Source organism: Monodelphis domestica, chromosome 4 (genome assembly GCF_027887165.1).
Source record: "Monodelphis domestica isolate mMonDom1 chromosome 4, mMonDom1.pri, whole genome shotgun sequence".
Lineage (NCBI taxonomy): Eukaryota > Metazoa > Chordata > Mammalia > Didelphimorphia > Didelphidae > Monodelphis > Monodelphis domestica.
Window position 1 is genome coordinate 311,018,735 of NC_077230.1, and position 20,469 is coordinate 311,039,203.

At 34.9% G+C, this 20,469-nt stretch overlaps 1 protein-coding gene across 6 annotated transcripts in view; it reads right to left on the reverse strand.

The window, feature by feature from the left end:
- Positions 1-20,469, reverse strand: part of SMAD9 (SMAD family member 9) — a 95,452-nt gene that overhangs the window by 50,564 nt on the left and 24,419 nt on the right. For 3 of the 6 annotated variants that reach the window (XM_016421903.2, XM_007495347.3, XM_056794780.1), the window contains one exon: positions 11,403-11,501. The exons of the other annotated variants lie outside the window; for them this stretch is intronic. The gene's annotated coding sequence lies outside the window, so the exon portion shown is untranslated. The remainder of the gene's footprint in view (positions 1-11,402; positions 11,502-20,469) is intronic. 6 annotated transcript variants of the gene reach the window in all.

Below are 20,469 nucleotides of genomic sequence, written 5' to 3' on the forward strand. Positions count from 1 at the left end.
GGGACTACATTTGAACTCAATTCTTCCTTGAGTTTAAATCCTAATCTAGCATTCTATTTACTGAGCCACCTAACTGTCTGACATCTCTCTCTCTCTCTCTCTCTCTCTGTCTCTCTGTCTCTCTCTCTCTCTCTGTCTCTCTCTCTCTCTCTCTCTCTCTCTGTCTCTCTGTCTCTCTGTCTCTGTCTCTGTCTCTCTCTCTCTCTCTCTCTCTCTCTCTCTCTCTCTCTCTCTCACACACACACACACACACACACACACACACACACAAAGACACACATACAGTGTAGTATACAGTAAGAAACATGAAATTTAACAGTTGAGCTACCTTGGTTTTTCTTTTGCCATTAAATATGTGACTCAGAGCAAGTTAATTTATCTATCTGTTCCTTATTCTCCTCGCCTGTAAAAGATAATATTGAATGAGATAGGTCCTAAAGTACTCTCCATTTCTATCATTCTGGGATTCTAAGTTTAATGCATAACCAATACAATGCAGGTCTCTAAGAGTCAAGATTTGAGGAATTATCTGCAAACCACATAATATGACAAACTCCCTCATATTGAGATTCTTCCTAGGAGAGTGAACAATTATAATCACTTCTAAGTAATTCTTGCAACTATTCCTTGGGTGCTTTTTATTCTATTAATCAACCAACATGCATTTACTAAGTTCCTAAGGTATATCATGAATTCTACTATGCACTGAGGATACAAAGATAAAATAAAACAATTCCTGCTCTCAAGGAGCTTACAACAGGAATCATATGTATAAATACAAATATTTACAAAACATATTCAAGGCAAATACAATACATTTTCATGGGGGCACTAATGAAGAATCAGGAAAGGCTGCTTATAAGAAGTAGAATTTGAGCTGAGTTCAAGGTAACTAGCAATTCTAAGAGGCAAAAGTAAGGAAAGAGTACTTTCAGGCATGAAGATCATTTGCGAAGGCATAGATATATGGAAGATGAAATGTTGTGTGTGAGGAATTATTATCCCCACTCCCCTAATTCTTCATCACATACCTTTGGTGAATAATTGGGTTATGCTTGGAAAGAGTTCTAGTGATCATAACTATTATCACAGCATATAACATCCCCAGAATTCTTCCATTTCTCTTCAGCTGAGTATAAGGCACAGTTCAATTCCTATACACATAATTCTTTCAAGCCTTCACATAGAGAAGGAGAAGTACTGGGAGGAGAGATAAGAAAAAATATGGACATTAAAACTTCCTGAAATTCTAAAAACTAAAAAAGTATTTAAATAAACATTAAGGTGGTCCCAGGGTCACAACCCTCCACGAAATTGCTCTTCCAGAGTCTCATTTTGGCATGTAGGTGACCTTGGGTTCTAAAAGACATGGACACAGAATTTTAAGCTATGCAAAATTCCACCAAAATAAAAAGATTTGTGACTACATTTGGACAATTAGTCACTGGAAAACTATTGTTTTGGTCACCGCACCTCATTAATACATCACATTGGGCATAGAATAGTTGTGATCTGCACTTGTGGAAGTACCCACACAGATGAAATCACAGATTCTCAAAATACTAAAGCAAAGATGGGCTATGGTGTGATTCTTACTGCCACATCTTTTCAGGTTTGAGTAACTAATATAATAATTAACATTGATACAGTTCGTGAAGATTTACAGAACATTATTTTATGTGGATTATGTCATTTTAACCTCACAACCCTTGAGATAGGAGCTATTGTTATTTCCATTTTGCTGCAAGAAAACACAGACTCAAAGGTGTTCACTGGTTTGCCATAGGTCATATGACTAAAAAAAATCTAAGCTGGTATTCAAAACTGAGTCCAGCACTATTCACAACTCTCTGCTATGTTACCTTTCTATTCTTGCAACATGAGGTCACAGTTCTGAATTTGCTATCCCATTTTTTCAAGGGAATTGATAAAATATGAGTGGCCAGTAGTATTTTTGCTTGTACGCTAGGGAGTAACATATGATAATTTCTTTTACAGCTAGTTGCATTTAAGCATCTAGAAAGATACCCCATGTTTAGAGACTTTCTGCTCAAAAAACTGCATATAGACATCAGTGTAGGGATTTGACCCGGAGACTGATTTTACCAAAGGGATAATCATAAAATATTGCACTTTGGTTATTAACAATGTAAAAGAAGGAGTAGGTCTGCTGCCATCTAAAGGAAGGAGATCTAGCTAGAGAGTAGATCTAAAATAAAACAAAACAACTTTCAGCTCAACAGGCACCAAAGGATGGCAGACAAAAAAAGTTAAAGTGACCTTTTGTCATATTAACAGGATCAGAAGATTCTGTCCTCAGAGCTAAGAGATTATCTATATAGCTGAATATAAGCATACTGAAATCCCCAAGAGGTGAAGTAATGTGCCCCAAATCACACAGGTGGTAAAGTAGGAGAACCAAGATTCAAATATACACTTTTTGGTTTCACCCAGGTTAGTGAAATCTTGTACTCTATGAGCTTAAAAGACCTTCCACAGTCCAAAATAAAAGTGGGTTATAATCCCACTGTATTCAGCACTGGTTAGATCATATCTAGAGCAATGTGTCCAGTTATAGATGCTCTATTTTAAGAAGTAAAATAACAAGCTGAAGCATGTCCTGAAAGGGGCAAGATCACTTCTAGGTCTTCACCTCTTCATTAGTCCTTTCCTGATCTTCCCCAATTGCTAGCACTGCTCTTCCTGAAATTACTTTATATTTCCCAAGACAATGAGGAGATGTAAACCTTGAAATTTCTCAGACTTGTGAATGTTAAAAATTTCCCCATTGGACTGGGAACATTCCCCATTTTGATGAGAAAACTCCTTGCTATGTATGGGAGGACCTCTACTCCACCTGTACTTAAGACTGCTTTAGGGGAGAAAACTCCTTGCTAAACAATGAAAGTACTTGGACCCATGCTTATAATAAGGCAAGGAGTTCTTTGAGCCATGCCTGTTTTTTAGAATTGATACAATGAGATGCTAGGTACCTAAAAGGGTCGGGCAAGTTTTCTCTTAATGAGATTAGTTGACTCAGCTGTGTTTTCACTGGTTCAGACTTACTGAGGAGATTAGTCAACACAGCAGCATTTTTTCTGGTTCAGACTTACTGAGAAGATATGTCGACTTAGCAAGAATTCAGATGGGCAGTCCTTTGGGAAATGTCTACAGTGATTGGTAGATGTAAGGACTTAGGGGAGGTGACATAGGAGAAAAAACTCCTATATAAGAAACAGAATCTCTTGAGGAAAAGGAATCCTTTTGGAGGATCTCTGATGAGGATCACTTGGGAAGAATCTCTTGAGAGAGGCTCTGGAGAAGGGAAGCTCTTGGAGGACAATCTCTAAGGAGGTCTCTCTGGAGCTCCTCTGAGGGGACTCTGTCCCTCTGGAGGCTCTGGAGAGAGGCCCTTTGGAACAGTATCTGGCTGGAACTCTCTCTGGTGAAGTCAGCTGAGATGGAGCTGGCCTGGTGTCACTAGAATCCTTGCTTAGACAGACCTTGTGGTGAGTGTTAAAAGACTGACTGACTGATCTCTCTCTCTTAAGACTCAGGTCTAGGCCATGTTGGCTTAAGGCCCTTCATACTTATTTCCTTTTTCTCTCTTTATCTCTTTTCTTTAATTCCACATTTGTATTAATTAAAATCTCTATAAAACCCAATTAACTTGGGTATTTGAATAATTGGGAATATTTCCCTGGCGACCACCTTATATTTGATTTAAAAACAAGACACTGTAGTGAAACATATTTTCTACGGTCAAATTTACTCACCCTCTCTTATATCTATCACAATTTATATCTTCCACCACTTTAACTCACTACAGTTTACAACATCACTCTTTTAACTGTTACAGTTTAAGGCCTTCAACCATTTTAAATCTAACAGAGACCATGTCATATGGGAGTCAAATGAAGAAAATGGGGGCACTTAGCCTAGACAGAAAGTCTTATGTTGTTAAATATGAAGGTTTTCTTAACTTCATCCTCTTGTGGAAAGGAAATGGGATTTACTCTGCTTGGGCCCTGAGGGTAGCAATAGAATGAAGAATTGATAGCAGTTACTGGGATACTGATTTTTGTTCAGTGTTAAGAATTGTCTAGTAATTAAGAGTTCTTCAAAAATAAAATGGATACCCCTAGCAGTTAGCAAGTCCTCCATCATTAGATATATCCCCACAAACACTGAATGGTTACTTATTGGAGATTAAAAAAGATCCTTATTAAAAGCTGGACTAGACAATGCCTAAGGCCCTAGAAAGCATGGTATAGTTAAAAAAAATCAATGGAATTAACGTTAAAAGACATACTTGATTTTTATATCCAAAACCTGAGCCTTATTCAATTTCTCTAAAATATTCCCTCTTTCACAAAATGGGAATAATAACATTGGCACTACTTTATAGCACTGTCATAAGGAAAGCATGTTTTAAAATTATGCAACTCTAGCAATGCATGCTATAATTACTACAAATCCAAAATTACATGATTCTATGGCTCAAAGTAGTGCAATCTGGGGAAAATTCTCTCACTGGACACCACTCAAGCAGGTATTGAAATTTATTCAATTAATATTTAAGTGCTCATAAAACATTCACTAAACTAGGGATTACAAACTAAAGGTATACAACATAGAGAAGACACATGCTAATATTATCTATGTTAGCAGTTGCAGCAGTCAAAGATAACTTCCCAAATCACAGAAAATTTCTTTGGAAATTGCTCACAGAACATTTTCTCTCTCAACCTCTTTCCCCTCTGTTCCCTACTCTCATTTTCGTATTTCTCATTTAGTATTTAGCATTAAGCCTTTGGCTTGTTAAAAATTATACGCTTTCATGGGCCACTCCTTTCATTGGGTACAACTGTCTCACTGAGCATGGAAATACTAATTTCTCCACTAAACCCCAACTTCTGTCATTCTACATTATACACAGCAAGTAATTTGTAACTTTTTATCTTTTACTGTTGTAGAAAATCCATTATTTAAATAAGATCAATAGTCATTTTCCTGATGATGACAGAAAATGGTCATCTTTCTTATGTATCATTATAGTATGGAGCTATGACCTCTGTCTAAGTCACTTAAAATGCCTCAAGAATTTTTTAAAATTTTATTCAAGGATGCTTTATTTTCCCAGTTACATGTAATAACAATTTTCAACATATGTTTTTCAAAATTATAAGATCCAAATTGTCTCTCTCTCTCCTTTTCCTCTCCCCTCTTGGAGACAGTAAGCAATTTGATCTGGGTTATAACATGTATTATTACACAAAACATATTTCCATATTGGTCACTATAGTAAGAGAATACTTACACAAAACCCCAACCACAACATAAAACTGAAATATACTAATACGAAAGATCGTATACATTGATCTGTGTCTGACTACAACAGTTCTTTTTTTGGAGGTGGATAGAATTCTTTATCATGTCCTTCAGAATTGTCCAGATCATTATATTGCTGAGAGTAGCAAAGTCTTTCATAGTTGATCATTGTACAATACTGCTGTTAACTGTATACAGTGTTCTGGTTCTACTTATTTCCCTCTGTATCAGTTCATATAGATCTTTTCAGCTTTTTCTGAAATCATCCTACTTATTATTTCTTACAGCACAATAGTATTCAATCACAAATATATGCTACAATTTGTTCAGTCATCCCTAATTGATCGGACATCCCCTCAATTTCCAATTCTTTGTCACCACAAAAGTCCTATCAGCCAATCTGATCAGTGTGAATTGGTATATCTCATTTTTTAAATGATGAAACTACTCTTCCCAATTCTTGATTCATTTCCTGACATTTTATAAACTTCATAATAACTATCAAGATCCAAATTATTCCTTGCTTTAAAGTACACTGGCCATCTCCTCAAAGAAGATGTATACTGAACAACAAAATCAAATTATTTCCAACATTTATGATTCTTAAAAGCAAGGCATGAAGCCAAGGAGAAGGAGAAGCTATTTTCACTCTAACAAATCCAGGTGGCATTATAATTATTTTTCTCAAGTGCTCAGAAATCAATTCAATCACTTTGGTATTTCCTTGAATGGTGGATGGCCCATGGTCAAATCAATCTATCTGAAAATGCTTTCCATGGAGCAGACTACCCCTGACACAAACACTACACACACCCTGTCTCATATCCTCAATACTAGTATTGTTTTGTAATAGAATAAGCTTCTGTACAAGTCTTGGAGTACGTTGGTTCAGCTCTTTCACACTCTTTCACCTTAGAAAATAATAACTAGAGTTGGTTGGTGGAGTTAAGTCTGCTAAGACCAAGAAAAAGAACTCCAAGTACTATAATTTTTAATGGTCCTTTGTACCTAATTATGATTGTCTTGGTAAAACAAATTACATAATCCTGAGTTGCCTTTGGAAAAACAGCTTATCTTTCTGAGCCTCAAATTTCTCAATTATCTAAAATGGGGGGGGGGGGGTTTGAACTAAATGACTTAAAAAAAAGTCATACCTTCTGTTGTAGAATCAATAATAAGTATGAATTCCACCACAAAGGAGCAGGAAGGGGTTAGACAACTGAAGTTAAGTGATTTGCCAAAAGTCACACAGTTATAAAGTATCTAAGGTCACATATGAATCCAAGACCATCCCATCTTCAGGTCTGACACTCTACCCACTGAATCACCTAGCTGCCCCTGAATGAAATAACTTCTATGGTCTCTACCACACAAAATCCTATAATCCAAAGTTTGTCTTTGTTGTTCTCTTACCTTCTCTTCTCTTCACCAAATAGAGAGCATCTTCATGTTCAACTCTGCTTAAACAAAATCTTACACCAAACCAAAGTTTGTCCTTTAATTGCAATTCTATCTTTTCCCTTTCTGTCTCAATCTAAACTGTTCCTTGATTGCTACTGTTATTAGTTAGTATCTAATTATTTCAGTAAATAAATTCCTTTATTAATGTGTGAATGAGGCCTAACCTCTGCTTCAATGATCAGTTTTTATTTTAACAGAGAAACTTTTTAACCTAAGTTCTTTCCTCATAATTTAGTGATGGTAGAGACCTTAAAAGTCATTTAATACAGGGACAGCTAGGTGGCTCATATATGTTTTTGCAAACTATAAAGCGCTATGGAAATTCAAATAACACACAGTAAATTTGTATTATTTGTGTCATCTAAGTACAAATAAAACAACAAGTACTGTTATAAAACTAGTAAAAGCTGAGCACTAATAAGATTCCTATATTATATTTCAAATAAGACAGGGCAAAATACTGACATCAAGAAGAGTTCAGAAATTACTCAAATTTCTCATGAAAATGTATGCATCCCTTTCAACTCTGAAGGTACTACATAATTAAAAATCATAAGGACTTATAAAATATAATTAATTTAATGCAGTGTTTCCATTGAAGACATAATGTGAAACAAATCCTTAGAAGACATCTGTCACATAGTATCTATTGCTATCTTAACAATGTTATCTGAGAGCAGAAGTAGAGAAACTCAAACCTAACAAATACCCACTTGGTAACTCTACAGAAAACACAAGCAAGCAGAAATAGATACTCTAACCTCCTATGCACAATTGCCAAAAAGTGAGTAAAATGGTCACATAAAAATAATTAATGAGCACTATCTGAATATCCACTATGCAAAGACTATAAAACATGACACTTCCCATTCATTGGTGAGTCAAGACTAATTAATATATATGTGAAACAATGAAAAACCGGATGAAATTATCCCAAGCTATCATATTCTATATGAGAAAGTACTCACTTAAGAAAATGAAGTGAGGGGTAGCTGGGTGGCTCAGTGAACTGAGAGCCAGGCCTAGAGATGGGAGGTCCTACGTTCAAATCTGGCCTCAGACACTTCCCAGCTGTGTGACCCTGGGCAAGTCACTTAATCCTCATTGCCTAGCCCTTACCACTCTTCTGTCTTGGAACCAATACACAGTATTGATTCTAAGGGCTTAAAAAGAAGAAAAGAGAAAAGAAAAGAAAATGAAGTGGGAAGAGGGACTAGACAAGACTAAATATATACAGAAATGGATGCTGGAGGCATCACCATGTTGAAAAACACTGGGGATAAATTTTCAAGTTATCTAAACAAAGGAAAAGTACCAAATGAGCAGAAGGGAAAAAGTCAGTCACTGGTTTTATAATTTTTAAAAAATGACTATGAGTATATGTTGACATTTTCTTTATGCCAGTCATCATCATGGAGGTTGGAGACACAACGAGTAAGCAAATTGTCCTTCATATCAGAGAATTTATTCTATGTACATTACTATATGCACACATACACATATTATACAATATAAACATAAGGAAAAGAGGGACTAGTAACTGGGTGATCATGTGCCTTAGAACATACATGGGGGATACCTTATTGCAAAATCTTTAGCTCTAAATATTTCTCTATTGAGTAAAAAAATAATAATCAGAAAATAATAACAAAAAACCATCAGAATTACAGAATAGTTCATTTTGTACACTTTTCAATCAATTATATAATTGTAGCAATTTGGCCATCTGTAGAAAAGTTGTCAATTAAAAATTATTAAATGTATCTACATATTAAAAGTTATTTAAATTATCTACATATATAGCACATACTCCTCAAAAATGTAAGAAGGGAATAGACACACCTTTGGATAGCATCTACTCCTTCAGTCAAACATAGTTGACAAAAGGAATCTGAGAATACAGTATCCTACTGTGTTCATTGTTTGCTGATTTTTTAAAGATTCTGATTCAGCAGTGCAAAAAGCATTTTATAGCGTCTGTTCCAACAAGGTATGTCCCAAGCATATATTTCGGTCATCCAAGGTCCCTGATAGATGTAAACACAGATTAACTTTGTTCAATAATCTTGACTGCCAATATCAAACAAGGCCTCAAACAACACTACGTATTTTCCCCACAGAGTTTGCTACTGCTAAGGAATATGTCCTTTGTAAAGCCCTAATGGAAAACAGGTTTCCCTAAGATGTTAAGGTGCTTTTTAGATTAGTATAGTCATTCAAATTGAAAAGTAGCTACTGATCCATTCTTAAGAATCCCTGCAGGCCACATAAAGTATAATCTATGTTTTATTACATTTTTCTTTATTTTGTAAAATATTTCCCAATTACATTTTAATCTGGTTGAGGTGTATTTGTGATATAAACCCAAGGATGGTATATCTGACAACTTTGCTCTAGATGTTTCCATTAACAGATGACACAGTACTAATTCTATCAAATTCCAGAATACTATGGAGTTTCCTCAATCAGATCCATGACCACTCAAAAATCTAAACTGGAAAAAAAACCCTAAATGACTAAATAAACTCTATTTTCTAGAATAATATACAGTTTTATGGGAAGTCCAAAGATTTAGTATTTAATCTGTTCCCCTGAACACATATTTTAGCATGTCAATTTTTACATTAATAAGAGCTGAAGTATTTTATTGTAAGGTTTGCAAAAGTATTTCTTTTATTATTACAAATTATTATTATTATTTAATTATCGGCCTCATTTTATAGATGAGAAAATTGAGGCTGAGAGCAATTAAATAATTTGGTCAAGGCCCAGAAGTGCTTAAGCACATGAATCAGGATGTAAACCTAAGACTTCCTAACTCTAAGTCCATCATTCCATCCACTACACCTCACTGCACAATGGCTTACCTTCTAATTACCTTCTAATACTAGCTATGGAACCTAGGAAAGGGCCTCAGTTGCAATATCTGTAAAACATGGATAATAATAGCACCTACCTCCCAGGGTTGTTTTGAGGATCAAATAAGAATATAATTATAAAGCACTCAGCACAGTGTCTGGCAGTAATGCTATAGAGATGTAATCTACTATTATTATTAGATTGTGGTGGGCAACAACAAAGGTCTCCATGGAAGAGGTGATGAAAATAAATATTGTCTAGGAAATAGTTGTGTGAAAACAATGTGGAAAAGCAAAATGTTAAAAGTAAATTATAAAAGCCCAAGTATTACAATGGTATTCCCAGGATATTACTGAAGGACCCCTAGAGAAAAGTCTCCAGCATTTGGTAGTATGATTTGCAGCACTGGAAGTCATTTATGACAGCTCATGTTAAATTTCAAATATGTGTATATATACACGTGTGTATCACTTTTTTTGAAAAGAAGAAAGCAAAAAAAGGGCATAATTTTAAAGTAAATGATATTGAAATTTAGGAATAACTTCTACAAGATAACTATAGAATAAAGAATAAAACTGAGGAAAGTAAAATAAAAAAGTGATAAACAGTAATCATGACTAAAGACAGGATTATACTGGAAAAATGAGAGAAGTCATCAGTTAAATATAATATTAACATTATTGATGGAAACATTTCAAAATTATACGTACCATTTGGCAGTTCAAACTGAAAAACAAGTCAGCTTCAAAGTGAATAACATAATGCTACCAAGAATGCTAACATGGACCAACCAAATAGTTTAGAGGCATCAGGTCTACCCAATGTTTATATACTTTTAACATTAATCACCATAACCAAATTAAATCTGCATGCTGAATAAGAACAAAATGGATGGAAGAAAAGGAATTAGGATTTAAGAAAATCAGGCCACTGATTTCAAACAAACTAATATGAAATTATTTTGCATTTTTTAGGGTACTGCCTAAGCCCATTTCAATATACTAAATACAAAATCTTTTCCATCATACAATTCTCTGAGGACTTTGACTAGGTTGGCCCCTACAGAAATATTATTTTACAAAAAGTAAACCATCTGATAAATTCCTGGACTGTTTTGCTGACAACTTCATCTTTTGGAAATTTAAGGAGGAGACAAATTAATGGAGGAACCACTATTCTGGCTTTTAGACTCATCATCAAAGAACATAACAAAACGGACCTTGGCAAAAATATGTCCATATCAATCTAGAATTCATGATAAGGAAAAAATGAATACTAGTGTAACCTGAACATATCACTGCATGGCTGACAACTACCTTCTTTTACTTAGTTCTTCTGGTAAGGAAATGGGCAAAAATAGCTCGCCATACCCCTAGGTGGCACATAGTTGCCAAACTGGGAAGGAAACTTTCCAAACAATTCAATCCTTTATAACCTGATAACCAAAGGCTTTCCAGTTTGCTCTCTCTGAACTCAAAGACAAACACACTGAAACAATTTAGATCAAGATTCAAAGATAAAGGCAGATTTAAAGTACTATGGAAACAACCAAAAAAGCCTGTAAAAGGAAACAGTGAACTTCTATTTAAACCTCCTATCAGACAGAAATGGAAAAGGAAATAGAAATTTGAAAGGAGAGGGTTGCATCCCACCTCACTTTTCAGACAGGGGAAAGTTCACTAAAAAGCAGGAAAATCTCTGACTCTAATCATAACTCATGTTTACCTCTAGAAGAAAAAGACATTAGTCACCTTGATGGAGCCTAGGTATATTTGATAACATTCTTCTCCATCTCTGCTGTCCATGTAACTCCTTGAGTCTCCACTGATGTTTCCTTCCAAACTCCCTGGCTGAGGAACAACAAAATATAAAAATCATGCAAAGGTTCCAAATCTCCTAGGTCTAAGAAAACAACAATATCTCTGAGATACTGGACTATATTTCCCAGTAATCCAGGAAGTTGGTCCTAAAAGACTTTCTATCTGCTGAGGTCTGCCTCTCCAAATGGCACTTCACTAAAGATAATCAGATGAAGATTTAAATTTGACTATATGATCTCCAACTATAATCCAAATCTGCAATTCTATGTATCTAGACACTAGATGTTAGGAAAATAGAAAAATCAATGAGATGATCATTATGATTCTGTGTCCATAGGCTCTAAAAAAAGTATTAGTTAACAATAAACATTTATTAAGCATCTACTATGTGATAGGTACTGTGCTACACACTGGGGACACAAAAAGAGCAAAAGATAGCTCCTGACCTGAAGAACCTAAAAATCTAGTGGGGAGGATTAATGATAATAATTATAATAAATGGTGATAGTTAATACTTATATAGTGGCTACTATATGCCAGTCCCCATGCTAAGCACTTTCCAAATATTATCTTATATCACATCTCTGATTAGTAGGTGCTATTACTACCCTCATTTTAAGATGACAAAACTGAGGCAAATAGGTTAAGTGAGTTACTTGGCCAGGGTCACATAGTTATTAAGTGTCTGGGGCTGGATTTTATCCCAGGTCTTCCTGACTCGAAACTCAGAACTCAACTGAACTGTACAATCTAGCTGTCTCAATAAGCAAAAAAATATTTACAAAAAAGCCATAGATGGGACAAATAAGAGATAATATAAGGAAGGAACTAGAATTAAGATGGGTTGGAAAAGGCTCCTTCTGGAAGATAGGATTTTAGCTGGGCCTTGAAGGAAGCAAGGAAAGCCAACAGATGGAGATGAGGAAGAGTATTTCACGCACTGGGAACAGCCAGATAAAATATCCAGAGCCAAGAGATGGATTATCTTGTTCCTGGAACGGCCAGAAGGCAAGAATCACTGGATCAAAGAGTACATAGTAAAGAATAAGGTATTAGAATACTGTAAAGGTAAGATAAGGCTTGGTTGTTATGAAGGGCTTTGAACACCAAACGGAGGATTATGTATTTGACTCTGGAAGTAATAAGTATCCAGTGAAGATGACTAAGTTAAGGGAGTGGGTAATGGGGTGTATATGAGGCACAGTTGAACCTGACCTTTAGGAAAATCACTTCAGTGATTGAATAGAGGATGGATTGTAGTAAGGAGGGACCTGAGGCAGGCAGACCCACCAGCAGACTATTGTAATAATCCATATGTGGGGTGATGAGGGTCTGTACCAGAATGGTGGCAATGTCAGAGAAGAGAAAGGGACCTTTTCAAGAGTTGTCGCAAAGGTAAAATTGAAAAGCCTTGACAACAGACTGGCTTTGGCAGGGGGTGGGGTAAGAGATAGTCAGGCAACAAAAATAACAGTTGAAAGTTTATAGCAATAGGATAGTTAGGAAGGAGAAAAGGAATTTAGGGAGGGTAGTGAGTTCAATTTTGGATATGTTGACTTTAAGATGTCTACTGGATGTATAGCTCAAGATATCTGAAAGGTAGTTGGAGACAAAATTTTATAGAGGTTGGGGTAATTTGGGTAGATTTGAGAAATAGTAACCTCTCGATGGTAATTAAATCCATGGCAGCTGATAAGATCAACAAGTGAAGTAATATAAAAGGGAGAGAAGATGAGTGTCCAGAACAGAATTCTGTGGGACACCTACAGTTAGAAGGAGGGATCTAGATGAGGATTCAACAAAGGAGTCTGAGAATGAGTAAAACTGATAAGTATGAAGAAACCTGGCAAGAGTGGGGTTCCAAATAAATTAATATGATTAATATGACCAAAATAATCTCTACACCTGAATAGTCATAGTCTTAGTGAGTTACTTATAACCTTTTATAGTTATGTATCTTGCTCAGTCATATAGCCACTATTTATCAAAGATAGGACTTGAGCTTATATCTTCCAGGATTGAAGGTCAGCTCTTTTTACACTAGGTTGCTTCTGTGATCCTAATCACATCTCTCAGTTTCGTTTTCTATTAAGTTGTTGCTCTGTTATTTTTCCCAGTGTTTTACATTACTCTCCAATTAATATTCTCCCTTATTGAAATATTCAGAATTATGAATTTGCCCCATATGTTGTTAATTTATATCCTTTAGGTTTTAGTATTTATCATCTTTGTAGTTAATACATTTAATGTAATCTATTATTTTAATAACTGTTTCACTCAAAAGGTAATTTTTACTTTACTATGGGCCTCTGATTTATTCATTGCATCATTAATTGCAACTAGTTTTACTGCATTATGACTTATCTCTGATTTTCTATATTTGCCTATACATTCTTTCTGATTTCACATGACATATTTTAGTGTAAATTCCATCAAAACAAAAAATATTGAGATGTCTTTATACATAAGATTGCTTAATACACTATTTATCTTTTCATTTATTTCATTTTTGACAATGGGATGTTAAAATCTCTATTATTTTAAAATCTATTTCTTATTGTATGACTGGCAAATAAAACTAATAAAGGTAAACTGAGGTACATAACTCTGAGTAAAATCAGTTTATCATCAATGACTTGCATAACTGTAATTAAAGTAGATCAGATTGGCAACTTCAGTAAAGCCAGGGACCCAGTGAAAAGGGGGACCCTCTTTATTGACACCCAACAAAGAAGGAGACTTGGTAAACATGGAGAAAAAGTGATAGATTGTAAGGCTGGGGGAGAAACATTACAATTGACTATACTAAGAAAGGTGGATTTGGGCATTCACATAAGGCTAATCATCATTCTCCTCTATAAATTAAAGAATACTCATTGTTTTATGGGATCTATCTACATCTTATAATCTTTGCTAAGGGATCAAAACAGATTTTCTGTCTCCTTGGAAGAGATAAAAACTCCAATTGTACAAATACAGGTATGGACAAATGATATCTCTTTTGGTACATGAGTTAACTTGTAGGAGGCAAAGAGATAAATAGATGTCCTAGAAATATCCTAATGGCAACAGTATGATAACTTTATTACAATTTTAAACTACCTGAGAGGCAAAACAGAATTCCTAGACTTATTCAAAGACATGGAAAGGTAACTTTAAGAATCAAAGTAGTGCTAGTAGTTCTTCTAGAACTAAAAGGTTTTTTTTTTATAAATTTCACTACAGAATTATTAGATTTTATATAATATAGACTTCACCATGGGATTACTCTCCTTCTTTCTTATACTCCCATATCTTTAAAGCATCCTATAAAGTCTTTCTTATTTAGCCAATACAATATTCTGGTAGTTCTCACATTTCATTAACAACTGGTATATCTGAAAAATATCTCATATTTCAATGTCAAGTATATTGTCTGGAACACACACACACACATGCATACAATTTCCACCAGAGGACTTGTTTTTGGAGATCTTCTTGAAATTGGATATATCTCTATAAGCTTTTTGAAATCTGTTTTCTTCTCATGTAATCATTCTTTGTCTTTATAAAACATCTTGAACTTTGATAAATAATGCTGGGTACATAGTCAATGTACCTTAATTTTGCAAATGCTATATTATATCCTACTTTCTGTGATTCTCTCTTATCTTACTTGAAAAGTCATCTGACACTAATTATTATTCCCTCATAAGAAATTAATATGTTTCTGGCAACTAGTAGTATTTTTAAAAATCATTATACTGTTGGAATTTAATTATGATTTACCTAGGTGTATTCAATCTTGGGTTTTCTTTTCTGGCATCCTGTAAATTTCCTACTCTAATTTTTAGTTTGATGTTATCAGTGTATTGTTTGTGTTCTGCTATGCCAATCTGGACTTATTCTCTCACAGTATTCTAAAATATTTTGATTCTTTTCTCTTTCTAAGATCTCTGGAATATCAATAATTATGAAACTGCTGCATAGTAATTTCTTTCCCAAGTTTGTTTCTTGGTTCTGCACATTTTCTAATAGCTTTGATAATTCAGCAATTTAGAGAGCTTATAATTTTAGTTACTCCATACTATGTATATTTCAATTTTCCAGCATTGCAATTTTTTGGTTGTTTCTCTGCTGCCTTTGAGTCATTTTCTTCATTTTTCTCCCTTTTTAAAAAAATGTCTTTTCATTCTCATTTGATTTTATTTTCCTTAAAGCTTTTATAAATATAAGTTTTTTGATTCTCTTCAATTCTTGCTTAATTTCTTTGAATGTTTCATTTACATATTTGAAGCTATCTCTCAGAATACCTTGCATTTTTAAAAACATTCCTAGTGCTTCTAAGATTGTAGTTGGTTTGGTTCCTCTAGAGTATTTATTTTAATTGTGAAATGGCTCTTTGCTTTGTGAACCGCCATTACCTCTTAGAATTCTTAGCTCCTTTCAGAAGCAGCATAGTGTATTAATAGAAAGCTAGACTTGAGAGATAGAAACACATAGTTCATATCTTGCCTCTTACACATAGGACAATATGAAGCTGAGAAAGTCATTTCACTCTTTAGTGTCCTAGGCAGCTCACTATAAGTTGCAGAGCAGGTGCCAAATTGCAATGGTAGAAAGATTTCTGCTTTGGAAGTTCCTATTAAATCAGAATTCTACTCCCACCAACCCCATCACAGAAAAACAAAGTTAAGTTCAACTCAAGTACTATATTCTACATGAAGCATTTCTAAATTTTCATAGTACCTGACCTCTCATAATTACCTTCTACATATTTTGTGTATGTATTCATATATGTGCACATGTTGGTAAATAAAAGCTCATTTAGATCAGATATCATTTCATTTTTGTCTTTGTTTCTTCAGTACTTGGCATAAAATAAGGGCTGGATGAGGTACTGATTTTTATTTACTTGTGTGCTTTTTTTGCACATTATTTCCCTTTGGCATTTTTATTTCTTGTTTTTTGGTGTTTTGGTTATTTTTTTTACAGAGTGGATTGGAGGGCCTCATTCCCTTAAATCTTTAATACTCTAACATTTTTGGCTCAGTCTTCTTCCATGGCAACCAATCATTTAACCTTTTTTTATTTTTTTTTGAGTGCTTGGAAAAGTTGCTAATTACCATGTGTGACAGACATAAAGAATAAACATTGTCTACCTTCAGAGACACTGTGTCCTCTCTGAAGAAACAGGAGCAATATATAATTAAAAAATCCTAATAATAATTAAAAATATATTGGAGAACATAGAAAGAAGTTCCATATTGTCACTAAATTTTAATGGAAACAAATATCATAAAAGTTTAGGGAAGGGAAAAATCAATGTTGTTTTGGGTCATTTTGGAAGCTTTACTTGGAATTGAAGTAGAAAGGATAGATAGATGAGAAGGGGAGGGCATTCCAGATTTCAGGCAGGGAAATGGTATAATCTAAGATGAAGGTCCTGGAATGCACAAAGAATGTTCAAGGAACAGTAGTAGGTAAACCAGTCTGGTAAGAAAACAGAGGATCTGTGAAGGGAAGTAGTGAAAGATGTTTGTCAAAGAAATTTGGGATTAAATTATGATCACAATAATAGCAATAATAATAATAACTTTTCTCTTTCCAAAGGTTTTGTTTACCTGTAAAAATGAATGGTGCAAACATTACTGCTCCCATTTACAGGCAGAAAAAAATATTCATTGTAGAAAACATTTAATGATAGGCTAACAAATTTGGCCTTTATCCTATAAAGAAGAGTCAAAAAATATAAGCAGGCTGAAAGCACTGGCTTAGTTTTACATTTAAAGAATCAAGGATCGCAAATAGGTAGATGTAAGGAAAATTAAACATCAAAATCACCTCATTGTCACAGAAGAGGTCCATAAATCTGCCAAGTATTTGAATTGTGTACTTTGTCAAATAAACAGTTTTGTCCATATAGTACAAGAGAAGTTTTGTCTACAACTTCTTAAAAAAACAGAAAATTCATTTCACACCATAGAATTTTAAACATTACTGTCATAATATCATGTAAGCCATATAACATGGTTTAATGGCAAGAGTACTAAACTAAAAACTCTTAGATCTGTTTACTGGCCAGCTTGTCATTCTACAGAAGTCATTTTACTTCTGAACAGATTCCTCATCTATACAATGATGATTACAATATGTATACTATCCAATGAGTTATCATTATTATTATAAGAATTCTCAATTAGTACTCAGAAGTCAAGGTGATAGAATAAAAAGTAGGGTAGCTTACTTAGCTCTCCAAGACAACTCTTTCACAAAGATCTAGAAAATGTAGTAGACTGTGCCCTGGTTGAAAATTTCATGGAAAAAAATCACAATCAGTCAATTTTGCTAGGCCAGGTCAGTATAAGGAGAAAGGCAGAGAGATTTGAGGACAAAAAGAGGGAATCTAGGAAGAAGTGCCTATGTGGAACTATGAGGGTTTGCCTGCTGCTGAACTTTAGGACTAGAAAAGATCAAGATCCAGTACAAAGTAGCCTGAATTTGTGCAGGCTGCAAGAGTAGGTACCAACTAGCAGCTTTGTTTCTCACTACCCAGTTCTGGGTCATAGATCTGGTGAGGACAGAGAGTAGTTATTTGTTCTAGATTGTGTACTGAGGAACTAGTAGAGATGCAGGTAGTAGCTGTGTGGCTCTGCCTCTGGGAATGATGCTAGTCCATCCTGAAGCCAGCTAGCTCCTAGGCCAGTGTGAAGTCTGCAGTAAAAAAACAAGATTAGGAAACCTAGACCAAAGAAAAGTCCACAGTTGAAAAAAGAGCTGCATAACTTTTCAGATGACCCACCCTGGGTCCATTAGCTGTCTACTGAAGTTCCATTCTGGGGCAAGGGCACAGTTGTGTTGGTCAGACCCAAACCCATATCATGAACTTGCAGAGCTTAGATTGAGGGGGCAACATTCAGATTTTGCCCAGGATCAGACCTCTTTTGGGATATTGAAAGTTTACAAGTCCCCAGCCTACACTGTCCCTGAGATCCTGGAATAATACAATACTCAAAATCCTAAAAAAGCAGTATCAAGACTCAAGAAGACACAAAACTGTACCAAGTATGACCCACCATTCCCTCCAGAAGCCTGCAGAGCCTGGCTCTAACACAAATTCCAAAGAGAGGAAGTAAGTTTGGAAGAATTAGCAAACAAACAACAACAAAAAAGAATCTTACCATAAGTGACTATTATGTTGATAAAACACAAACATAGAAAAGAATGACTACAAAATGTTTTCAAGCAAAGTCTTAAAGAAAAACAAAGTTTGGGTAAAAATTCAACTAAATTCTTTAAAAAGATGAAACAAGAGTTTTAAGAGGTAAAATTTATTTTATAAATGAAATGAGAGTGCAAGAATAAACAACTAGAAAATAAATTAGTGTTTGGGAAAGAAATAGCAAAAAAATTGTATTGAATATCGACTCAGGCTATAACACTGTCAGGCTCTGAGAGGAATGCTGAAGTATATACCTACCAAGAAGTATGCATGAAATGGTTAAGGAGTAATGTTTCATTTCTCCAGCAAGTACAGAAATGAAAACTAATATAACTATCACAGGAAAAAAGGTCATACTCACTTTAGAATTGTTGGTCCTAAAATATGGGTTGCATTGAGGTAGGTAAGAAAAGAAATAATAAGCTAAAGCAATAAATAGAACACACAAAACTTTGGGGTCCACAATATGTATGGTTATGTTTAGGTCACAGTGAGATGTTCAGTCTGACTTGGAGAGAATAAAAAGTAGTACCAGGAGAGAGGGTGGTTTTCACTTAGGCAGCCAGACATCCTACATCACTGGCATTGTAAAATTAAGAGATGGGAGTTGGCTGGTTTTGTTTTTTCCCTTTTTCAATCTTGATCTCACAGTTAATTCAACATTATGTTATCCTTCACTCTTGAATCCCTTGCATACTCATTTTCATTCTATATCTGCTCATGGCTTATCAAAATCCAGGCCTGGATTACTCCAAATATCCACCTCTTTGATGCCTACTGATGAGATATTGAATGGAACTAAAAAGAATCAAGCAAACATGGTGACTAGGTTCAATAAAAATTTATATAATCTAGTCTCAACTGTTCCTTGAAGGCAATCGGACTTTACTCCTTTCTAAATTATACTTTATCCTACTCTGCCCAGTGACTATTACAAACTTTTTGTTTTCTTCTCAAATTTTCTATAGGAGATCTTCTCCCCATTTTCTTAGCAGAAGACCTCCATGTGCTTTATTGAGGAAAAAGCCTTATTTTCCAAGTGTATCTTCTCCTATATCTATATCACAAAATTCCTTCAATTCATTTACTGTTCTGTCCTTTACTCTACTTGCTGATGGAGAAAATGGACCTTCTGCTCATGGAGGTCACATCCTTTACTAGTATCCTAGAGCCCATGCCCTCCTAATTCCACAGGGAGATTGCATCCATAATTATCTTCCTTTCCTTCTACTCTTCAATTTCCCTCTATCTTTTTGGCTTATTCTCTGCTATTTATAAACATATCAAACACCTCTTCTTTGAAGAAATCTCACTTGACACTATCATCCTCTCAAGCTATAACCGATTTCTCTCCTCCATTTTACAGACAAACTTCTAGAAAAAAAGTCATCTTTACTCTTGTCTTAACTTCTTTCTTTCTCACTCACTATTAAGTCCACTGAGATCTGGATTCCAACCTTATCTCAGGACTCATTAGATTCTCAAGGACCTGCTATTTGCCTATTCCATAGCTTTTTCTCCGTTCTCATCCTTCTTGTAGCAGTCCACCCCTAGCTATGGGCAAGGGAAACAGTTGGTATGTACAGATTGTCTTAGAAGAGAGCATGCTCAGTCTTGAGCATGCTCAGTATTGCACATGGCTGAGAAAGCCTCTGACCCTTGACCCCAGCTTCCCCCAGATTAGGCGGGAACACAGGTTTCTTTGTGCTCACCTGGTTAAGAGAAACCATACCTATACCTTGTCATTAACCAATGAGAATCATCCCTATGTACTTTGTATATTTGCATATCAAAGAT